At 38.9% G+C, this 15022-nt stretch overlaps 1 pseudogene; it reads right to left on the bottom strand.

Annotated features, from left to right (window-relative positions):
• LOC124722827 overlaps positions 1 to 15022 on the bottom strand; it is a 57872-nt pseudogene that overhangs the window by 30085 nt on the left and 12765 nt on the right.

The raw sequence follows: 15022 nt of genomic DNA, 5'->3' as shown, positions 1-15022 counted from the left end.
TGGACTACCCTGTATATAAAAAATTACCGATTTTATTAGGTCTCGAAATAATGCATGTAAAAATTTTAACATTTTCAACTGGTGTAGATTATATTTTAGAAAATAAAATAAAATACTTCCCACGCAAGTTTATAAGTAATATACATATCATTTTTTTGGAAAATTGCAAATTTTATAATCAGATAAAAACCTGAAAAAGTGAACAAGAATGTTTTCCCCTTCTAACTCCCCTTAAAGTTACAGAAATGTGCAAGCTTTTGGAGCCAGTGGCTTCTTCTTCTGGCAGAAACAATGAAGGGGAAGGAAAAGGGAAGAAAGAAAAGGCTTGTCAAGGTTTAGGAAATAGGGAGAGTTGCAGAAAAGCTACAGAGAAACCCAAGCCAGGACAGACTTACTGAATGGGATGAGAAATATATAACTAAACCAGTCCATCTCTCATACCACCAGCAGATGTGAAGTAGTCTTGTGATTGGTAGTAAGTCATAAACATTAAATTATTTTCAATGTATGTTCATATGTAATACTGCACGTACCTTTGAGGTATCATTGGGCCCATTGGGAAGAGGATCAAAATTAGGCCACTGCTTTCTAATTATTTGGAGCATTTCATTAAATGAGACCATCTTCCCATCATTCCATTTGTTGCCGCTGAAAGGCATGTACTCGATAAATCTTACGTCAACATTACTCTCTTTTGTTAACTACACAAAACTGCACACTTCATCTTCATTAAAACCTCGCATTACAACACAATTTATCTGTGGAAGAAAGACACCATTAAAAACTTGGTATCAGATAAAGCATGGTTTAAACAGAGTTTGAAAGACTCTATAGATGAATATCTTAACAGTGGCTGTTAGGCCAGCTTAAATAAGAATGTCTGTTAGATTTCAGTTCTGAGAGCACTTTGTCATAACAGTCAAGATTATGTACTTTTTGTTTGATAAATTTATTAATAGTGCATAACAATGTTTCAGTCTGACAGCGTATCAATTCTGAAAATATTAGCTGTTCCAGTTTGTATTGTATTCACCTAGTTTGACAATCTCCTGACAAATGATCAGGGTATTCAAATGTTTTATATTTTTTATGTTATACTTTCTGGCATGTTACTCACCCATGAGAATCATCTCATGTTTTGGGTCTTGGAACAAAAGCTGAATCTAATCTAATCTGACCTACAAAATAATGGTTCTACAAGTCTGTTGTTATATTTGTATACCTCACTGATTCTGTTAAATTAATCTTTTTCTCTTTTTTTAGAGAATGTCTGAATTTATCTTAGCATGCCAAGCTGTTAACCTTCTTAACAATTTACGAAAATTAAACTACATACATCTCCAATCTTTTTCCCCACTCCAACGCACACATCTTTTGCTGAAGGTATTATTTTAACTATTACATTCAATTAAGAAGCTTTCTTGAAACTGTGCTGCCATTTGTGAAACAAAGTTAAAAGTGTTCTCAAGATAAAAGGTCTTCACAAAAGGAGCATTTAGTATCTGTGCAGGTGGTAATACTGACAGCCTTCATATAAACAAGCCCAAATGGTAGAACATCCTGCTTTACTCATACACGCAATGGCAGAAAAAAGGAAAAGAGCACACCTTTCATTCAAGCATTGAATATATAAACTGATGAGACAAAACACTATGACCTCCTGTTTGATAATGTGTTTGTCCACTGTTGGAACACAATACAGCAGTGATTTTGTGTGGGACAAGTTCAACAAATTTCAGGTATGTTCCCAGCATTATGTGAGGTATGTTCCCAGCATTATGCAGCACCGCATGTCTAAGCACAGGTCATGTAATTCCCATAAATTGGAGATCAGTGGTTTCTGGGTGCAGAACTGGTATCTGATAGCATCGCAGATGTATTCCATCAGATTCAGAAGGGATGAATTTGATTCTGGCCTCGTGACACTGAAAGTCATATTGTTGAAACATGTCACCTTCATTAGGGACAGGGTGCGGACAGTGCACAATAATGTTCACACAGAACAAAGCTGTTATGGAGCCTTCAGTTACTACCACAGGACCCACAGAAGACCAGGTGAATGTCCTCCATAGCATAATATTGCTCCCACTGGCCTACGTCTGTAGCAAAGTGCACCTTTCAAGCACCAATTCACTCTGTTGACAGTGTATGTGCACAAAACCGCCAAGCAGGTGTAATCCGAAACATGAATGATTCAACCAGATGACACATTTCTATTGATTCACTGCCCAATCTCATTGCTCCCGAGCCACAGAAATTGTAATTCAACAGTGTTGTCAACATGGGAACATACAGGGGTTGTCTGCAGCAGAGCCCTATGTTTAACAATGTGCAATGAATGGTGTGCTCTGAAATACTCGTGCTTCCACCAGCACTGTGTCATCAGACCTGCCACAGAAATTAGCTTTCTCAGCCGAATGTCATCTTTTTTAAAGGAACCATCCCAGCATTTGTCTTAAATCATTTAGGGAAATCGAGGAAAAGCCAAATTTTGGTGGCCCGATGGGACTCGGGTCCGTTGTCCTCTCGAAGGCAAGTCCACTGTCTGACCACTGTGGTGGCATGACCTAGTCTTAATTAAGCCAGAAAATCCTGGGAAATGCTGACATACTTATTGATTTAAGATATAACAATTTAAAACAATCCTTTCATGAATTTCACTACAATTTTCTGCTCTTTTGAAAAAAAATTTCTTTCGACTGTTTGATATTGTTTAGTATGTTTAAATAATGATGGCAGTCTCTATAAAAGAGCAGTTTGACTTTTAAGTTTAGTTATAGTGTTTTAAACTACATCCTTCACCTATTTGTCCACCCAGAAGTGCTATAGGATATAACTTGAAGACTATGGTGAGGTGGTGGGGGACAGTCATGTGTTGAGAAGGTGGTGCTGCCAGAAATAAAGTGTGACACTGCATACAGGGAGAATAAATATACTCTATTCCATATTCATTTACAATCTAATTCTGGCCCCCATATGGTTTTGCTTTTCTCCAATAAGAAAAAAGAAATTGTCAGCAACTGTCTTTATAAGGTCTTAAAAGGAAACAAACAATAGAAAATCTAGGCTGGAATAATGACCATATTATAAAAAAGATACATTGCTATTCACAGTATACAGGAGATGTTAGGTCACAGACAAGCACAACAAAAAGACTACTAAACACGTAAGCTTTCGATCAGAAAGTCTTCTTCCAAAGTGGACAAAACACACACACACACACACACACACACACACACATACACACACACACACACACACACACACACACACACACGACCGTTGTTTCTCCCATGATGCGCAGTTGCTCCCAGTCTGGCCCTAGCAGCCAGAGACAGTGGTCATGTATGTGTGATCTGCATTTGCGCGCATGTGTGTGTGTGTGTGTGTGTGTGTGTGTGTGTGTATGTGCATTACTTCTGCAAACCTTTCAGAAAGGACACGGTATGCACTTCATTCAGCAAGATGAGTAATAAACAATATTAGCAATACTGCATCAAACTTGTTCACTTTCATCTTTGGATTAAACATTCGATTTCAGAGAGTACAAAATTTGGCAGAATCAAATTTTGGGGATATGTGGAACTAGGACAATGGCATATTTTTCACCCATTCAACAAACTAAGCACTGCTGATTGCTACTTTTATTGTGTCTGCTGCTGCAATGCATATATGAAACTGTAAGTGCAGCATCTATGATGGAATAAAATGTTATACAAATGAAACAAACTCTCGTTGAGAACATGTTCTATCATACACAGTCTATTATTTTGTTCCTTTTGATCATTATCAAAGAAAGCAGCAGTGTAAGTAACAAGAAATAGTAGTCTCTTGCCATTGTTTCGCTAATGAGACGATTTCTCTCTCTTTTCTTCTTTCACAAAGAAAAAGGAGCCACAATTGCACTTTGTGTGCCAGTTACTTTCCAATACATTGGCACCAGCTGATCTTATTTAAGAATACTCAACTTTCGTAGCCATACAGCACGTCCTTTGCTTCCTGGCCTAAATCCAAGTTAACTCCCAGCCCCCCTGCTTCCCCCCCCCCCCCCCCACACACGCCACTCATCCCTCTCTCCCCCCCCCCCCCCCCCCAAATCAGCTAGTTGTGTGCTGTTATCTCACGTCACACCCCAGTCTATGAGTGCCCAGCTGTCTGTCGCCTGACCCCTCTACCTGCACCCCTAGCTAGCCCACAGATGGCTCCCCACCCTCCCACGAGCCACTAAATGCTTCCCTCCAAACCCCTCCCATCTCTCTCCATCTCTCACATTGCCTCAACCCACCCCATCCTACCCCACTCCAAAGCCCCACCTCACTCCAGAACACTCACCGTGAGCCAGTAAAGAGCTGGCAGTTGAGCGACCACAGCATTAGGAGACATGCATGCGCATGTGAGAATGTGTGTGTGTGTGTGTGTGTGTGTGTGTGTGTGTGTGTGTGTGTGTGTGTGCGTGTGTGAGTGTGCGCGCACGCGTGCGCGCGCGCGCACACGTTTTCCCTACAGCTAGAAAAAGAAAGTGCATTCTGGAAGCTCGCCAAGCAACGTACCTTTGTTTGGAAGGTAGAAGACGAGGTACTGGTGGAAGTAAAGCTGTGAGGACGGGTCGTGAGTCGTGCATGGATAGCTCAGATGGTAGAGCACTTGCCCACGAACGGCAAAGGTCCCAAGTTCGACTCTTGGTCCGGCACACAGTGTTAATCTGCCAGGAAGTTTCATATCAGTGCACACTCCACTGCACAGTGAAAATCTCATTCTACATACCTTTTGTTCGTGTGCCTATCGATGAGACAGTGCTTCTGCCTTTTGGTGAGCCATCTCCTTTATTCCTAAATAATTCGTAATTTTCAACAGAAACCTTCCATACGTTATTATTGCATCCTACATTACAGTATGCAATTTCCACAATATGTGGTCATCTGTGAATATAATGGGGGTAACAACTGTAGGAGACCAAAAACTGACTGCAGTAAGCAAGTTCAAGTTACTGTACGCTGCAGTAGTTATGCAGAGGTGAAGAGGGTCACACAGGATAGGCTAGCATGGGCAACTCCATGAAACCAATCTTCAGATGGAAGATCACAACAATAAAAACATTTGATTCAGCATACACCAGACTCCAAACAGCGTACACAACCTGTATGCTCAGAAACACAGAAAATCATATTGGTTCCATCAGCAGGAAACTTCAGCCAGTAATTGATATGGAACACTGTGGCGATTTTGTTCATTAATAAAACCCAAAACTGGGGAGTAATAAGAGAGTATTGTTTAACTTCTTATCAACCTGGTTACCAAAATACATATTAAGAAGACTGGTAAAGTGTTATTTTAAAGGGGTCACTCCAAAGCACCACGAAAGTATTTGAGCAATGTATAACATTAAAGAATCTGTGCGCAATATTGAAAGCCTATCTACATTATCTATATCTGCATGACTAGTCTGTAATTCACAATTAAATGCTGGCAGAGGGTTCAGAGAACCACCCTCAACCTATTTATCTACCATTCCACTCCCCTACAGCATTTGAGGAAAACCAAACACTTCAATATTTCCGTACAAGCTCTGATTTCTCTTATTTTATTACAAGATCATTTCTCTCTATATAAGAGGGCTCTAAAAAAATATTTTCACATTCGGAGGAGAAAGTTGATGATTGAAATTTTAAGAACCTGCTCCAGCAAAATGCTTTTGCTTTAATGACTGCCACCCCAATTCACATGCGATATCTGTGGCATGCACTTTCCTGTTTCCCAATAAAACAAAATGAGCTGCCCTTCTTTGAACTTTTAAATTATGTCCTCTGTCAGTCCTATCTGGTAAGGATCCCACACCATGCAGAATACTCCAAAAGAGGACAGACAAGTATAGTTGTAGATAGTCTCTTTAGTAATCCTAATCTTCTAAATGTTTTCCTATTAAATCACAGTCTTTTGTTTGCTTTCCCACCGCATTATCTATGTGAGCATTCCAATTTAAGTTATTTGTAAATGTAATTCCTAAGTATTCAGTAGACTTCACAGCCTTTAGATCTGCGTGAATTATCATGTAACCAAAATTTAGTAGATGCCTTTTACTACTCATGCGGATGACATAACAATTTTTATTATTTAAGGTCAGTTACCACTTTTTGCATCATATGGATAGGTAGCCTAAATCATTTTGCAGTTCATTTTGATCATCTGATCACTTTACAAGACAGTAAATGATTTGCAAGACTGTAAATGATGGCATCATCTAAGAGGACTGCTCAGATTCTCTCTTAAATTGTTAATGTAGATCAGCAACAGCAGGTGGTCTATAACACTTCCTTGAGGAATGTCAGATATCACTTCTGTTTTACTTGACGATTTTCCATCAATTACTATGAACTGTGACCTTTCTGACAGGAAACCACACATCCAGTTGCACAACTGAGACAATACGCCATATGATTAGAAAATGCTTGTGAGGAACTGTTTCAAAAAGTCTTCTGGAAATCTACAAATATGGAATCAATTTGAGATCCCCAGTTGACAGCACTTATTACTTTGTGTGACTAAAGAGCTAGCTGTGTTTTAAAAGGTCGATATTTCTGAATCTATCTTGGCTATTTATCAATGAATCATTATCTTTGAGATAATTCATAATATTCAAACACAATATATGTTCCAAAATCCTAATGCAAATCAACATTAGTGATATGAGTCTGTTATTTAGTAGATTACTCCTCTTTTCTTTCTTGAGCATTGGTGTGACCTGAGCAACTTTTCAGTCTCTAGGTATGGATCTTTATCAAATGAGTGGCTATATATGATTTCTAATGGAGCTATTGTATCAGCATTCTCTGAAAGACCATAACTGCTTTATGACACTGAGGAGAGCTACTACTAAGTTACTCACAGTTGCAGTTGTTCTTGATTTGAATACTGCAATATTTACTTTGTTGTCTTTGGTGAAGAAATTTCAGAAATCCGTGTTTACTAACCCTGCTTTAGTAGCACTGTCATCAGTAACATTATCACAGCTATTGCGCAGTGAAGGTATTGGTTGTGTCTTGCCATTGGTGTACTACACATGCAACCAGAACCTCTTTGGATTTTCTTCCAGATTTCAAAACGAAGTTTCACTATGGGAACTATTAAACACATCTTGCACTGAAACCCACCCTAAGTTTCGAGCTTCAGTAAAACATCGCTAATCTTGGAGATTTTGCATTCTTTTAAACTTTGACATGCTTTTTTTCATTGCTTCTGCAGCTGAGTTTTGACATATTTTGTGCACCATCCTTTTAATTTATTTGGTATCCTTTCAATTTATTTGGTATATATCTCTTAATTGATGTTGATACTATTTATCTGAATTTAAACCATGTCTGATCTACTCTTACATAGTCAGACTTGAAGGAGTAGAGACTTAGTAGAGACCGTCTCCTTGGAAGGCGTCAAGTTAATTTTTATCTGCTTTCTCATTAAATGCCCTATTGTGTAGGGCTGAAAATTAATAGAGATAAGGCAAACAGAATGTGCAAAGTAAGTGGAAATTACTCATCTCTTCCCCGATTACAGTGCAATAGAAGATACTACAAGATGTTGACAGATTTCCATATCTCGGTAGCTTTATATGTAATAATGAGGTCACAGATGCAGAAATCACCAGCAGAACTGGAAAATCAGTCCATATGGCAATTAGGTCTGTAATATGTCAACAAAGCTTTGACTGTACTCCTTTATCGTTTATATGTGTGAGACTTGGAAAATGTCAGTTAAATCAGCACACAGTCTCCATATTTTTCACCAACAATGCTAGAGATGAATTCTGAAGATGTTAACCCAACCAAGTTACAAACGATGGAGTGCTGAGAATACGACATCTAGACAGCCTGCACAAAATTATTGTTGAAAGAAGACTGAAGATTGCAGGTTATGTTCTATGCATGTAAGGTGGAAGAATCCCAAAATCAACACTGTTGTGGAAATCAATGGACAGATACAGATGTACAGGAAGACCTTTTAACACCTGGAACTTTTGCAATGAATCTTCAATGCATGGACTCAAACTTGGAGGAAGGTGAGAACTTGGCAGCTGATCGAGTGAACTAGTGGAAACCAGTTCCTTGTATGGTACACAGCAAATCTGAGTAGGTTAGTAAGTAAGTAATTAAGTAAAGAAAGTACAACTGGGGATTTTGCAAAATTGTTGGATGATCGATATTATTGTCTAGATTTGACACTGTTGGACTTCTACCTTTTCCTTGATGTGTATTCTTCAAATTGTGAGTTTTATGAGAAAGCTGATAGGTACTTACCAATCAACATTCCCTCACACGAACTGACATTGTCTCTTTGTAAATTCTACTGTGCTAACAATTATCTACTGAGAATCCTCGACTAGGTCTCCGCAGCTCAAATGAGCCAGTTTCTTTTAAATTTCTGTCTTTGGCTATAATTGTCTTCCAAGTATGGTGACACAACGTCCTGTCGTGAAACTTCTGCCTTTACACTTGTTTACTTTTCTAGACACTGACTTTTTCTACACTGTGCACTAAATACACTATGTGAGTAACGCCCAATCTCCAACAACCAATCGCGAACTGTAAACAGTTGTAAACTCTACCAGGGCACATAACAAACAATTAACATTTGTGTTTTAGTGTTCTAAGCTGTGAGGTCATCAGCGGACAAATAATTTTAGTACCTATTCCTGGACAGCCGGAGTGGCCGTGCGGTTCTAGGTGCTACAGTCTGGAACCAAGTGACCGCTACGTTCGCAGGTTCAAATCCTGCCTCCGGCATGGATGTGTGTGATGTCCTTAGGTTAGTTAGGTTTAATTAGTTCTAAGTTCTAGGCGACTGATGACCTCAGAAGTTAAGTCGCATAGTGCTCAGAGCCATTTGAACCTATTCCTGACGTGCTGTTGTTTGGAACAACAACTGACATGATCCAAAATATTACTTTCTTTTATTATAGCTTCACTTGTATTTTGTCTAATGATTACTAATTTCAGTATCAAATTCCATCATCAAGCCACTATATGATCAGAAAGCATAGTGTTTCGTTAAAATATTGTTTAATAAACAGATTACCATTATATCATCATTCCTTAAAGTAATGTCCAAAGTGAAAGGACAGATGATTAATTTTGAGTGTATACAAAAGTCAGAGTGCTGAACTGGATATGAAAGAAGGAAAACCAGAAGGGCAGTGAGAGACGGGTGCCTTCTATCACCTTACTTCCATAATATGTTCATCAAGGAAGTAATAACAACAACAAAGAAAAGATGACAAGAATCAAAAGGTAATTTCTGGAATACTCCAAGGAAATGTGATAAGACCATTACATTTACAATGTATATAAGTGATCCAGTAGAAAGTGTCAGAGGCTCCTTAATATTGTTCACAGATACTACATTTGTCCATCAGAAAGTAGCAACAACAGAAGACAGTATCAATTTGCACAATGACCTGCAGAGGATTGGTGAATGATGCAGGCTCTGGCAGTTGACCCTGCACACAAATAAATGTAACATATCACACACACACACACACAGGAAAAGAAATCCAATACTGTACAACTACACTATTAATGACAAATTGCTGGAAACAGAATCTACCATAAAATATCTAGAAGTAACTATCCAGAGCAACCTTAAAGTGGAATGACCACATAAAACAGCAATAGAAAAGCAGATGCCAGACTAAGATTCACAGGAAGAATCTTAAGTGAATGTAAATTACCCCTGTGTCCTTACCCAGTAGGACTGACAGAAGAGAGAAAGAAGATCCAACGAAGTGTGGAGTGTTTTGTCACAGGATCATTTAGTCACTGTGAGATCATTACAGAGATGCTCAGCAACACCAGTGGTAGATGCCATAAGAGAGCAGTTGTGCATCACGGAAAGATTTACTACCCAAATTTCGAGAGAGTAGTTTCTGAGAAGAGTCTGACAACATAATAGTTTCTCTCATATACAATTCACGAAATGATCACGAAAAGAAAATTTGAGAAGATAGAGATAATACAGAAGCGTACTGACAGTCACTCTTCCCAAGCACTGTTCACAAGTGGAACAAGGCAGAGGGGATCAGTTGGTGGCATGAGACGTACCCCCTGCCACACACAGTTAGGTGGTTTTTGGAGCATGATGTCGATATGGAAACTGAATTGCATGCATATACACTGCAGATTGACGACATCGCAATAGTAAATCAGAGTAGGAACTAAATAAAATGTTTCAGGCCTTAAATCAAGAAGTGGTAAAACTAAAGCTAAAAATGAATACAAAGAAGACAAAAGTTATGGCTACAGACAAGAAAGGAGCTGGAAGTAGGACTGACACAAGAACAGGCAATGAGCAACTCAAGAAAGGAACTGAAATTCACTATCTCAGTAGCATTTTGCAAGAAAACAATCAATATTTCAAGGCATTCAAGAAAAGAAAAGCACAGGTGAAGAGTTCCTTCCAAAATAAGAAGAAGCTGCAACTGAATAAACATATCAGCTTCCACATTAAGAAAATATTTGTAAAGACCTTTGTGTGGAGTGTTCTGACACACAGATGCAAAATCTGTACATTAGAAAAGCCAAAGGAAGCTCACCTCAAACCTGCTGAAATGTGGTTCTGGAGGAGAAGTACAAGAACTAGCTGCATTGACAGAAAAATTAAAGGAAATAGGAGAGAAGAAAGAACCACTGAAATTTATGGGCCAGGGCAAAGCAAAATACACTGGACACTTAACTGGAGATGATAATCTTTTAAAACACATTTCTGAAGGCAAGATCGTAGGTAAGAAAACAAGGGGATGACTGAGAACATCCTACTTAAACAATATGATCAATGAATGGGATTTTCTTCACACATGGAGATGAAGACAACTGCTGAAGAGAGGAAGCTGTGGCTGCAGAGACAAGGTTCAACCTTTTGGAAGAGTAAGGACAAACTAATACAAAATATGAGTCTGCATGGTAGCTACATATGGAATAAATGACAACTTCTTGTGTGCAGTCATCAAGTCACTTACCCCAGTAGGTGTCTTATCTACTAAAAGTAAAGGTCACTGTTGTGCTTTCAATAGATGTGAACTGCACCCTGAAAATGGTATGTCTAGTTTGCAGTTGTACAGAAGCTTTTTATTTTGCAAAATGGTTCAAATGGCTGTAAGCAGTATGGGACTTAACGTCTGAGGTCATCAGTCCCCAGACTTAGAACTACTTAAACCTAACTAACCTAAGGACATCCCTGCCTGAGGCAGGATTCGAACCCGCGACCGTAGCAGCAGCACGGTTCCGGACTGAAGTGCCTAGAACCGCTTGGCCACAGAGGTCAGCTTTTATTCTGCAAAGAAATTTTTGATAATAAGATGAACTGATGCTGGTACTTGCTACTGAAACCAGTAGTACTTAGACACAACAAAAGTGTGACTACAGAATTAAGAATAATTTTTCCAAACAATCGAGTATTTTTTCAAAACAACACCACAATAGAGGAAACTTATTTTAAACTAAAGACACAATAGAAAAAAAGAGAAACTGTAAAGATCTTGAGTCTCATAAGACTCTCTTGGGAGGAAAATATAAGATATTTAATTGGTAAACTTGCAAGGCATACTTTTTTATGTTGTATAAACTATGAAACTGTTAGCATCGTCAGCTAAAATTTACTTCTTCTGTCTTAATATACCTTCCTTCACTTACAGCTGCAGTGTGGAGACAGGGGTGAGGGTGGGAGCGGTGATGGGGGCGAGGGTGAGGGCGTACTGCTTTAAAATGGTGATTCTTGTATTGCTATTCTTAACAACAGATTTATATCTTTTGCTTATGAAAGTCTGCATAAGATGACAGCTGCACTAGTAATACCTTCACAGGGTCGTATTCAAGTTGCAAGGCTAGATCTATGCCAGCCATGACACGCTCCCAGCCTTTCCTCATCGTGATCTGGTTGTAGCGTTGGGACTGCAGGGTGTCTAAGCTGATGTTCAGACCGTCAAGCCCTGCCCTCTGCAAGGCAACCAGCTGTCTTGTCAACATGAGGCCATCGGTTGTCATTAAGACACTTTCGAGATCTTTTATTTTCTTCAAGGCACCTGTGAAACAGCAAATTATTCTAAAGAAACTGAAACAAATAATTTGTAACATTGCTGCTGCATATGAAACAAACCTCCAGGTGATAAATTGAAAATACAAATTCCTTAAAAGTTAACTGTACATTTGCCCTAATACAAAGAGATAAGAAGGGTTAATAAACTGAATTGAAGAATGCAAGTTAAGATAGCAATGAAAAAATAATTAGAGGCATGAGATCACCTACTGCAACAGGGAAATGGGAATCAATATGAACCATTACCCAGCTACTGTCAACTGATTCCATGTCTCCATGCACACTTTATAAACCACTGTGGGTTGTACGACAAAGCACATTGTTGTACCACACATTATGGTTTTTCCCCATTCAATGCTCATGTGGAGTGTGGGAAGAATGATTCTTTAAATGGTTCTGTGCATGCTGTAATTAATCTTGCCTTCATGGTCCCTATAGGAGTGATACATATGCGGTTATTATATAATCCCAAAATACCTCACTTAATACAGGTTCCTGAAATTTCATAAGTTGGGTTTTGTCATATATTTGGCGTCTATCTTCACTTGTCTGGCATTTCCAATTTTTAGTAGCTTCTTGATGCTCTCCCATGCATCAAATAAATCTATGATCAATCATGCTACACTATTTTGTATACATTCAATGTCTGCCATTAGCCTTATTTGTTATGGGTCATACTTAAGCAATATTCTAGAATGGGCCACACAAGTATTTTGTAAGCAATGTCCTCTATAGACTGATTACATTTTCCAGTATCTTACCAATGAATTGAAGTCTGCATTCTGCTTTGCCTACAAGTGAGTCTATGTCACCATTTCATTTCATCCAGATATTTGTATGAGTTGACTAATTAAAACTGTGATTATTTGATAATGTAGTCATACAATACTGTCTTTTATTTGTTTTGTGATGTGCTCCAATTTACATTTCTGAAAACTTAAACTCAGTTGCCTATCTTTGGACCAATTTGAAATGTTATGATCTGACTCAAATTTGTGCAGATTTTTTTCAGGCAATAATTCATTATAGACAACTCTATCATCCAGGAAAAGTATGAGGCTCCTTATAATATCGTCTTCCAGAACATTAAGGTACAACATTAATGTAATGGTATAAATTACTATAACTGTATAAATAAGTTTATAAGTGTGTAAAAAACATTGAACTATTTGTTACAACAAAACATTGTACTGGTATACTCAGCAAGATGTTAAATCAGCAGATAGCTACATTTTATGTTCAACATTTTGTGTACAGCATATATGCTGGAAAGGATTTATACCCAAATTAAATAAATCTGAAGAAATGGTAGGGTGTCTCTGGAAAAAAAATCCATAAAAACTCATACAGTCCAATTTGCTATTATGTCACTGTTACTGAAATATAATACAAAGTAACTGAATTCGATGAACATTCTCAGAGTGCAATATGCCTCAGAGTGAAATGCACAGTAATGTCAACATTATTTTTCATGGCTATGTTTGTGAAAATGGATGAAAGCAAACCACACATTTTGTTCTCAATCTGCGGAAGCATTATGCACTGTGAAACACTGTACTGCTGTTCTACATAAAAGCTGTCTCATTGCCAACATCTTTCCCCTGCTGGCTGTTCTACACTTCTCATCACTGATTCAACATGTTGTAAGATATTTTATGCTGTATGACACCACAGTCCAATCTGGTTAGGATAGCATAAAAATAATATATGAATTTCAGTATTGAAACTGGAACAGCAGAACAGCTCTCATCACACTGGATATCAAATCGAGGTTGGATTACAGCCATGGGTACATCATTTCATGCTACTCAACTGTATGTCATATGTCAGAGTTCATCAACTGTAGTGGCTGGCGACTGGTGGCATAGCCATCTCTTGGCATCCAGTGAACAGACGTTCCACACAGGTGACAGATTTGAAGAAAATGCTGGATACGGCAACAGTGGAACACTCTCTGTATCGAGGTAGCTCAGTACAGCTCAGGTGATGTGTAGTCTTGCATTATCTTGTTAAAAGATAACGTCACGGAGCCCTTGAGAATAGGGCACAGCGATAGGCCTTAACAAAACACAAATGCAATGGCTGCTGTCCAAATTACTGGCTATGTGAACCAGAGGTTGTGACATGTATCCAGTTGCACCCCATACCATCACATCACATGCTGGACCCGCATGGGAATGACAGGTACAATCGGGCCAGGTCTGTTGGCATCAGAGCCTCCACACACGAGTACATCAATTGTGACGATGTTGCAGAACCGAGACTCATCTGATACGATGACACAGTGCCATTCCTGTGTCTGGCATTGTTGTCAGTTGCACCGCTGTCAGTTCACCTCTCTCTAGAGCTGCATTAAGGGCTTGACAGTCTGTGCTGCTCCAGATGCCATCACATTGTCTGTGTGGATACTTGTCTCACTGTATACAAGCCCACTTCCTGACTAAATGTACACAACTTCACTGCAGGATCACGTATGCATGAGCGAACACTTGTCTGCCCTCTCAGGTGCTAGTTGGGTGGCACTACTGAGGCCCTGCAAGGCATTTAGCATGGCCCTCCTGAACCTACCAGTTTTATGTTCGCACAAAATGAGATTCTGAGCAATGCAAGCAGCAATATAGTGAAACAATAAACCAGAGCCTCAGCAGACCATGAGCCTGCCACTGCCAAATCTGGAATGCTTATAAACATTTCTCCTTCTTCCATTATGCTTAACACGGTCTTCATGTAAACAACCAACACTGAAATAGAATTTCTGAATGAGAAACCTGCTCCATAAGCTTTTCTTGCATACAGAATATGCATGGGAGTGCTGAAAAGTAATGCCTCTGAATTTTTTATTCTGTTCTCAATATCGGTCGAGGTATGACACGTCACGCATATTACTTGGTCAACTTTCCCACTTCACTGACTCGTGGCACATCCCCCTCCCGCAAACAGATGG

The sequence above is a fragment of the Schistocerca piceifrons genome, chromosome X (assembly GCF_021461385.2).
Source record: "Schistocerca piceifrons isolate TAMUIC-IGC-003096 chromosome X, iqSchPice1.1, whole genome shotgun sequence".
Classification (NCBI taxonomy): Eukaryota; Metazoa; Arthropoda; class Insecta; order Orthoptera; family Acrididae; genus Schistocerca; species Schistocerca piceifrons.
Note: the sequence above shows the minus strand (reverse complement) of the source record. Positions and strands in the feature narration are given on the sequence as shown.